This window comes from Tachypleus tridentatus, chromosome 9 (assembly GCF_004210375.1).
Source record: "Tachypleus tridentatus isolate NWPU-2018 chromosome 9, ASM421037v1, whole genome shotgun sequence".
Classification (NCBI taxonomy): domain Eukaryota; kingdom Metazoa; phylum Arthropoda; class Merostomata; order Xiphosura; family Limulidae; genus Tachypleus; species Tachypleus tridentatus.
This window is the reverse complement of record NC_134833.1, coordinates 22479549-22489938: the sequence shown is the minus strand read 5'-3', so window position 1 is coordinate 22489938 and position 10390 is coordinate 22479549.

The following is a 10390-nucleotide window of genomic DNA, read 5'->3' as shown; positions in this document are numbered from 1 at the left end:
AGAATTCTGCATCAGAGCAGTTGGCAAGGACGCTGTCATACAAGATTGTTAAAAAGAAAGATTTTGTCAAGAATTCTGCATCAGAGCAGTTGGCAAGGACGCTGTCATACAAGATTGTTAAAAAGAAAGACTTTGTCAAGAATTCTGCATCAGAGCAGTTGGCAAGGACGCTGTCATACAAGATTGTTAAAAGAAAGATTTTGTCAAGAATTCTGCATCAGAGCAGTTGGCAAGGACGCTGTCATACAAGATTGTTAAAAAAGAAAGATTTTGTCAAGAATTCTGCATCAGAGCAGTTGGCAAGGACGCTGTCATACAAGATTGTTAAAAGAAAGATTTTGTCAAGAATTCTGCATCAGAGCAGTTGGCAAGGACGCTGTCATACAAGATTGTTAAAAAGAAAGATTTTGTCAAGAATTCTGCATCAGAGCAGTTGGCAAGGACGCTGTCATACAAGATTGTTAAAAGAAAGATTTTGTCAAGAATTCTGCATCAGAGCAGTTGGCAAGGACGCTGTCATACAAGATTGTTAAAAAGAAAGATTTTGTCAAGAATTCTGCATCAGAGCAGTTGGCAAGGACGCTGTCATACAAGATTGTTAAAAGAAAGATTTTGTCAAGAATTCTGCATCAGAGCAGTTGGCAAGGACGCTGTCATACAAGATTGTTAAAAGATTGTTAAAAAGAAAGATTTTGTCAAGAATTCTGCATCAGAGCAGTTGGCAAGGACGCTGTCATACAAGATTGTTAAAAAAAGAAAGATTTTGTCAAGAATTCTGCATCAGAGCAGTTGGCAAGGACGCTGTCATACAAGATTGTTAAAAGAAAGATTTTGTCAAGAATTCTGCATCAGAGCAGTTGGCAAGGACGCTGTCATACAAGATTGTTAAAAAGAAAGATTTTGTCAAGAATTCTGCATCAGAGCAGTTGGCAAGGACGCTGTCATACAAGATTGTTAAAAGAAAGATTTTGTCAAGAATTCTGCATCAGAGCAGTTGGCAAGGACGCTGTCATACAAGATTGTTAAAAAAAGATTTTGTCAAGAATTCTGCATCAGAGCAGTTGGCAAGGACGCTGTCATTCAAGATTGTTAAAAGAAAGATTTTGTCAAGAATTCTGCATCAGAGCAGTTGGCAAGGACGCTGTCATTCAAGATTGTTAAAAAAGAAAGATTTTGTCAAGAATTCTGCATCAGAGCAGTTGGCAAGGACGCTGTCATACAAGATTGTTAAAAAAAGAAAGATTTTGTCAAGAATTCTGCATCAGAGCAGTTGGCAAGGACGCTGTCATACAAGATTGTTAAAAAGAAAGATTTTGTCAAGAATTCTGCATCAGAGCAGTTGGCAAGGACGCTGTCATACAAGATTGTTAAAAAGAAAGATTTTGTCAAGAATTCTGCATCAGAGCAGTTGGCAAGGACGCTGTCATACAAGATTGTTAAAAAGAAAGATTTTTTCAAAAATTCTGCATCAGAGCAGTTGGCAAGGACGCTGTCATACAAGATTGTTAAAAGAAAGATTTTGTCAAGAATTCTGCATCAGAGCAGTTGGCAAGGACGCTGTCATACAAGATTGTTAAAAAGAAAGATTTTGTCAAGAATTCTGCATCAGAGCAGTTGGCAAGGACGCTGTCATACAAGATTGTTAAAAGAAAGATTTTGTCAAGAATTCTGCATCAGAGCAGTTGGCAAGGACGCTGTCATACAAGATTGTTAAAAGAAAGATTTTGTCAAGAATTCTGCATCAGAGCAGTTGGCAAGGACGCTGTCATTCAAGATTGTTAAAAAGAGAGATTTTGTCAAGAATTCTTCGTCATAGTAGATGGCAAGGACGCTGTCATACAAGATTGTTAAAAAAAGAAAGATTTTGTCAAGAATTCTGCATCAGAGCAGTTGGCAAGGACGCTGTCATACAAGATTGTTAAAAGAAAAGATTTTGTCAAGAATTCTGCATCAGAGCAGTTGGCAAGGACGCTGTCATACAAGATTGTTAAAAAGAAAGATTTTGTCAAGAATTCTGAATCAGAGCAGTTGGCAAGTACGCTGTCATACAAGATTGTTAAAAAAAAGATTTTGTCAAGAATTCTGCATCAGAGCAGTTGGCAAGGACGCTGTCATACAAGATTGTTAAAAGAAAGATTTTGTCAAGAATTCTGCATCAGAGCAGTTGGCAAGGACGCTGTCATACAAGATTGTTAAAAAGAAAGATTTTGTCAAGAATTCTGCATCAGAGCAGTTGGCAAGGACGCTGTCATACAAGATTGTTAAAAGAAAGATTTTGTCAAGAATTCTGCATCAGAGCAGTTGGCAAGGACGCTGTCATACAAGATTGTTAAAAGAAAGATTTTGTCAAGAATTCTGCATCAGAGCAGTTGGCAAGGACGCTGTCATACAAGATTGTTAAAAAGAAAGATTTTGTCAAGAATTCTGCATCAGAGCAGTTGGCAAGGACGCTGTCATACAAGATTGTTAAAAGAAAGATTTTGTCAAGAATTCTGCATCAGAGCAGTTGGCAAGGACGCTGTCATACAAGATTGTTAAAAAGAAAGATTTTGTCAAGAATTCTGCATCAGAGCAGTTGGCAAGGACGCTGTCATTCAAGATTGTTAAAAAGAAAGATTTTGTCAAGAATTCTGCATCAGAGCAGTTGGCAAGGACGCTGTCATACAAGATTGTTAAAAGAAAGATTTTGTCAAGAATTCTGCATCAGAGCAGTTGGCAAGGACGCTGTCATTCAAGATTGTTAAAAAGAAAGAAGAATTTGTCAAGAATTCTGCATCAGAGCAGTTGGCAAGGACGCTGTCATACAAGATTGTTAAAAAGAAAGATTTTGTCAAGAATTCTGCATCAGAGCAGTTGGCAAGGACGCTGTCATACAAGATTGTTAAAAAAAAGATTTTGTCAAGAATTCTGCATCAGAGCAGTTGGCAAGGACGCTGTCATTCAAGATTGTTAAAAAGAAAGATTTTGTCAAGAATTCTGCATCAGAGCAGTTGGCAAGGACGCTGTCATACAAGATTGTTAAAAAGAAAGATTTTGTCAAGAATTCTTGCATCAGAGCAGTTGGCAAGGACGCTGTCATACAAGATTGTTAAAAGAAAGATTTTGTCAAGAATTCTGCATCAGAGCAGTTGGCAAGGACGCTGTCATACAAGATTGTTAAAAGAAAGATTTTGTCAAGAATTCTGCATCAGAGCAGTTGGCAAGGACGCTGTCATACAAGATTGTTAAAAAAGAAAGATTTTGTCAAGAATTCTGCATCAGAGCAGTTGGCAAGGACGCTGTCATACAAGATTGTTAAAAAGAAAGATTTTGTCAAGAATTCTGCATCAGAGCAGTTGGCAAGGACGCTGTCATACAAGATTGTTAAAAGAAAGATTTTGTCAAGAATTCTGCATCAGAGCAGTTGGCAAGGACGCTGTCATACAAGATTGTTAAAAAGAAAGATTTTGTCAAGAATTCTGCATCAGAGCAGTTGGCAAGGACGCTGTCATACAAGATTGTTAAAAGAAAGATTTTGTCAAGAATTCTGCATCAGAGCAGTTGGCAAGGACGCTGTCATACAAGATTGTTAAAAAGAAAGATTTTGTCAAGAATTCTGCATCAGAGCAGTTGGCAAGGACGCTGTCATACAAGATTGTTAAAAAGAAAGATTTTGTCAAGAATTCTGCATCAGAGCAGTTGGCAAGGACGCTGTCATACAAGATTGTTAAAAGAAAGATTTTGTCAAGAATTCTGCATCAGAGCAGTTGGCAAGGACGCTGTCATACAAGATTGTTAAAAGAAAGATTTTGTCAAGAATTCTGCATCAGAGCAGTTGGCAAGGACGCTGTCATACAAGATTGTTAAAAGAAAGATTTTGTCAAGAATTCTGCATCAGAGCAGTTGGCAAGGACGCTGTCATACAAGATTGTTAAAAGAAAGATTTTGTCAAGAATTCTGCATCAGAGCAGTTGGCAAGGACGCTGTCATACAAGATTGTTAAAAAAAAGAAAGATTTTGTCAAGAATTCTGCATCAGAGCAGTTGGCAAGGACGCTGTCATACAAGATTGTTAAAAAAGAAAGATTTTGTCAAGAATTCTGCATCAGAGCAGTTGGCAAGGACGCTGTCATACAAGATTGTTAAAAGAAAGATTTTGTCAAGAATTCTGCATCAGAGCAGTTGGCAAGGACGCTGTCATACAAGATTGTTAAAAGAAAGATTTTGTCAAGAATTCTGCATCACAGCAGTTGGCAAGGACGCTGTCATTCAAGATTGTTAAAAGACAGATTTTGTCAAGAATTCTGCGTCAGAGTAGTTGGCAAGGAAGCTGTCATACAAGATTGTTAAAAAAAAGACTTTGTCAAGAATTCTACATCAGAGCAGTTGGCAAGGACGCTGTCATACAAGATTGTTAAAAGAAAGATTTTGTCAAGAATTCTGCATCAGAGCAGTTGGCAAGGACGCTGTCATACAAGATTGTTAAAAGAAAGATTTTGTCAAGAATTCTGCATCAGAGCAGTTGGCAAGGACGCTGTCATACAAGATTGTTAAAAGAAAGATTTTGTCAAGAATTCTGCATCAGAGCAGTTGGCAAGGACGCTGTCATACAAGATTGTTAAAAAGAAAGATTTTGTCAAGAATTCTGCATCAGAGCAGTTGGCAAGGACGCTGTCATACAAGATTGTTAAAAAGAAAGATTTTGTCAAGAATTCTGCATCAGAGCAGTTGGCAAGGACGCTGTCATTCAAGATTGTTAAAAAGAAAGATTTTGTCAAGAATTCTGCATCAGAGCAGTTGGCAAGGACGCTGTCATTCAAGATTGTTAAAAAGAAAGATTTTGTCAAGAATTCTGCATCAGAGCAGTTGGCAAAACGCTGTCATACAAGATTGTTAAAAAGAAAGATTTTGTCAAGAATTCTGCATCAGAGCAGTTGGCAAGGACGCTGTCATACAAGATTGTTAAAAAAAAGATTTTGTCAAGAATTCTGCATCAGAGCAGTTGGCAAAAACGCTGTCATACAAGATTGTTAAAAGAAAGATTTTGTCAAGAATTCTGCATCAGAGCAGTTGGCAAGGACGCTGTCATACAAGATTGTTAAAAGAAAGATTTTGTCAAGAATTCTGCATCAGAGCAGTTGGCAAGGACGCTGTCATACAAGATTGTTAAAAAAGAAAGATTTTGTCAAGAATTCTGCATCAGAGCAGTTGGCAAGGACGCTGTCATACAAGATTGTTAAAAAAGAAAGATTTTGTCAAGAATTCTGCATCAGAGCAGTTGGCAAGGACGCTGTCATACAAGATTGTTAAAAGAAAGATTTTGTCAAGAATTCTGCATCAGAGCAGTTGGCAAGGACGCTGTCATACAAGATTGTTAAAAAGAAAGATTTTGTCAAGAATTCTGCATCAGAGCAGTTGGCAAGGACGCTGTCATACAAGATTGTTAAAAAAGAAAGATTTTGTCAAGAATTCTGCATCAGAGCAGTTGGCAAGGACGCTGTCATACAAGATTGTTAAAAGAAAGATTTTGTCAAGAATTCTGCATCAGAGCAGTTGGCAAGGACGCTGTCATACAAGATTGTTAAAAAAGAAAGATTTTGTCAAGAATTCTGCATCAGAGCAGTTGGCAAGGACGCTGTCATACAAGATTGTTAAAAAAAAGATTTTGTCAAGAATTCTTCAGAGCAGTTGGCAAGGACGCTGTCATTCAAGATTGTTAAAAGAAAGATTTTGTCAAGAGCAGTTCTGCATCAGAGCAGTTGGCAAGGACGCTGTCATACAAGATTGTTAAAAGAAAGATTTTGTCAAGAATTCTGCATCAGAGCAGTTGGCAAGGACGCTGTCATACAAGATTGTTAAAAAAGAAAGATTTTGTCAAGAATTCTGCATCAGAGCAGTTGGCAAGGACGCTGTCATACAAGATTGTTAAAAAGAAAGATTTTGTCAAGAATTCTGCATCAGAGCAGTTGGCAAGGACGCTGTCATACAAGATTGTTAAAAAAGAAAGATTTTGTCAAGAATTCTGCATCAGAGCAGTTGGCAAGGACGCTGTCATACAAGATTGTTAAAAGAAAGATTTTGTCAAGAATTCTGCATCAGAGCAGTTGGCAAGGACGCTGTCATACAAGATTGTTAAAAAGAAAGATTTTGTCAAGAATTCTGCATCAGAGCAGTTGGCAAGGACGCTGTCATACAAGATTGTTAAAAAGAAAGATTTTGTCAAGAATTCTGCATCAGAGCAGTTGGCAAGGACGCTGTCATACAAGATTGTTAAAAAGAAAGATTTTGTCAAGAATTCTGCATCAGAGCAGTTGGCAAGGACGCTGTCATACAAGATTGTTAAAAAGAAAGATTTTGTCAAGAATTCTGCATCAGAGCAGTTGGCAAGGACGCTGTCATACAAGATTGTTAAAAAGAAAGATTTTGTCAAGAATTCTGCATCAGAGCAGTTGGCAAGGACGCTGTCATACAAGATTGTTAAAAAGAAAGATTTTGTCAAGAATTCTGCATCAGAGCAGTTGGCAAGGACGCTGTCATTCAAGATTGTTAAAAAGGACGAAAGATTTTGTCAAGAATTCTGCATCAGAGCAGTTGGCAAGGACGCTGTCATACAAGATTGTTAAAAGAAAGATTTTGTCAAGAATTCTGCATCAGAGCAGTTGGCAAGGACGCTGTCATACAAGATTTTTAAAACGAAAGATTTTGTCAAGAATTTTGCATCAGAGCAGTTGGCAAGGACGCTGTCATACAAGATTGTTAAAAAGAAAGATTTTGTCAAGAATTCGCTGCATCAGAGCAGTTGGCAAGGACGCTGTCATACAAGATTGTTAAAAAGAAAGATTTTGTCAAGAATTCTGCATCAGAGCAGTTGGCAAGGACGCTGTCATACAAGATTGTTAAAATAAAAGATTTTGTCAAGAATTCTGCATCAGAGCAGTTGGCAAGGACGCTGTCATTCAAGATTGTTAAAAAGAAAGATTTTGTCAAGAATTCTGCATCAGAGCAGTTGGCAAGGACGCTGTCATTCAAGATTGTTAAAAAAAAGATTTTGTCAAGAATTCGGAGTCAGAGTAGTTGGTAAGGACGCTGTCATACAAGATTGTTAAAAAGAAAGATTTTGTCAAGAATTCTGCATCAGAGCAGTTGGCAAGGACGCTGTCATACAAGATTGTTAAAAAGAAAGATTTTGTCAAGAATTCTGCATCAGAGCAGTTGGCAAGGACGCTGTCATTCAAGATTGTTAAAAAGAAAGATTTTGTCAAGAATTTTGCATCAGAGCAGTTGGCAAGGACGCTGTCATACAAGATTGTTAAAAAGAAAGATTTTGTCAAGAATTCTGCATCAGAGCAGTTGGCAAAACGCTGTCATACAAGATTGTTAAAAAGAAAGATTTTGTCAAGAATTCTGCATCAGAGCAGTTGGCAAGGACGCTGTCATACAAGATTGTTAAAAGAAAGATTTTGTCAAGAATTCTGCATCAGAGCAGTTGGCAAGGACGCTGTCATACAAGATTGTTAAAAAAGAAAGATTTTGTCAAGAATTCTGCATCAGAGCAGTTGGCAAGGACGCTGTCATACAAGATTGTTAAAAGAAAGATTTTGTCAAGAATTCTGCATCAGAGCAGTTGGCAAGGACGCTGTCATACAAGATTGTTAAAAAGAAAGATTTTGTCAAGAATTCTGCATCAGAGCAGTTGGCAAGGACGCTGTCATACAAGATTGTTAAAAAAAAGATTTTGTCAAGAATTCTGCATCACAGCAGTTGGCAAGGACGCTGTCATACAAGATTGTTAAAAGAAAGATTTTGTCAAGAATTTGCATCAGAGCAGTTGGCAAGGACGCTGTCATTCAAGATTGTTAAAAGAAAGATTTTGTCAAGAATTCTGCATCAGAGCAGTTGGCAAGGACGCTGTCATACAAGATTGTTAAAAAAGAAAGATTTTGTCAAGAATTCTGCATCAGAGCAGTTGGCAAGGACGCTGTCATACAAGATTGTTAAAAGAAAGATTTTGTCAAGAATTCTGCATCAGAGCAGTTGGCAAGGACGCTGTCATACAAGATTGTTAAAAGAAAGATTTTGTCAAGAATTCTGCATCAGAGCAGTTGGCAAGGACGCTGTCATTCAAGATTGTTAAAAGAAAGATTTTGTCAAGAATTCTGCATCAGAGCAGTTGGCAAAACGCTGTCATACAAGATTGTTAAAAAAGAAAGATTTTGTCAAGAATTCTGCATCAGAGCAGTTGGCAAGGACGCTGTCATTCAAGATTGTTAAAAGAAAGATTTTGTCAAGAATTCTGCATCAGAGCAGTTGGCAAGGACGCTGTCATTCAAGATTGTTAAAAGAAAGATTTTGTCAAGAATTCTGCATCAGAGCAGTTGGCAAGGACGCTGTCATACAAGATTGTTAAAAAGAAAGATTTTGTCAAGAATTCTGCATCAGAGCAGTTGGCAAGGACGCTGTCATACAAGATTGTTAAAAAGAAAGATTTTGTCAAGAATTCTGCATCAGAGCAGTTGGCAAGGACGCTGTCATTCAAGATTGTTAAAAGAAAGATTTTGTCAAGAATTCTGCATCAGAGCAGTTGGCAAGGACGCTGTCATTCAAGATTGTTAAAAAAAGAAAGATTTTGTCAAGAATTCTGCATCAGAGCAGTTGGCAAGGACGCTGTCATACAAGATTGTTAAAAAGAAAGATTTTGTCAAGAATTCTGCATCAGAGCAGTTGGCAAGGACGCTGTCATACAAGATTGTTAAAAGAAAGATTTTGTCAAGAATTCTGCATCAGAGCAGTTGGCAAGGACGCTGTCATACAAGATTGTTAAAAGAAAGATTTTGTCAAGAATTCTGCATCAGAGCAGTTGGCAAGGACGCTGTCATACAAGATTGTTAAAAAGAAAGATTTTGTCAAGAATTCTGCATCAGAGCAGTTGGCAAGGACGCTGTCATACAAGATTGTTAAAAGAAAGATTTTGTCAAGAATTCTGCATCAGAGCAGTTGGCAAGGACGCTGTCATACAAGATTGTTAAAAAAAAAGATTTTGTCAAGAATTCTGCATCAGAGCAGTTGGCAAGGACGCTGTCATACAAGATTGTTAAAAAGAAAGATTTTGTCAAGAATTCTGCATCAGAGCAGTTGGCAAGGACGCTGTCATACAAGATTGTTAAAAAGAAAGATTTTGTCAAGAATTCTGCATCAGAGCAGTTGGCAAGGACGCTGTCATACAAGATTGTTAAAAGAAAGATTTTGTCAAGAATTCTGCATCAGAGCAGTTGGCAAGGACGCTGTCATTCAAGATTGTTAAAAGAAAGATTTTGTCAAGAATTCTGCATCAGAGCAGTTGGCAAGGACGCTGTCATACAAGATTGTTAAAAGAAAGATTTTGTCAAGAATTCTGCATCAGAGCAGTTGGCAAGGACGCTGTCATACAAGATTGTTAAAAAAAAGATTTTGTCAAGAATTCTGCATCAGAGCAGTTGGCAAGGACGCTGTCATACAAGATTGTTAAAAGAAAGATTTTGTCAAGAATTCTGCATCAGAGCAGTTGGCAAGGACGCTGTCATACAAGATTGTTAAAAGAAAGATTTTGTCAAGAATTCTGCATCAGAGCAGTTGGCAAGGACGCTGTCATACAAGATTGTTAAAAAGAAAGATTTTGTCAAGAATTCTGCATCAGAGCAGTTGGCAAGGACGCTGTCATTCAAGATTGTTAAAAGAAAGATTTTGTCAAGAATTCTGCATCAGAGCAGTTGGCAAGGACGCTGTCATACAAGATTGTTAAAAGAAAGATTTTGTCAAGAATTCTGCATCAGAGCAGTTGGCAAGGACGCTGTCATACAAGATTGTTAAAAAGAAAGATTTTGTCAAGAATTCTGCATCAGAGCAGTTGGCAAGGACGCTGTCATTCAAGATTGTTAAAAGAAAGATTTTGTCAAGAATTCTGCATCAGAGCAGTTGGCAAGGACGCTGTCATTCAAGATTGTTAAAAGAAAGACTTTGTCAAGAATTCTGCATCAGAGCAGTTGGCAAGGACGCTGTCATTCAAGATTGTTAAAAGAAAGACTTTGTCAAGAATTCTGCATAAGAGCAATTAGCAAAAACGCTGCCATACAAGATTATTAAAAAAAAATTTTGTAAAGAATTCTGCATCACAGCAGTTGGCAAGGACGCTGTCATTCAAGATTGTTAAAAAGAAAGATTTTGTCAAGAATTCTGCATCAGAGCAGTTGGCAAGGACGCTGTCATTCAAGATTGTTAAAAAGAAAGATTTTGTCAAGAATTCTGCGTCAGAGTAGTTGGCAAGGACGCTGTCATACAAGATTGTTAAAAGAAAGATTTTGTCAAGAATTCTGCATCAGAGCAGTTGGCAAGGACGCTGTCATACAAGATTGTTAAAAGAAAGATTTTGTCAAGAA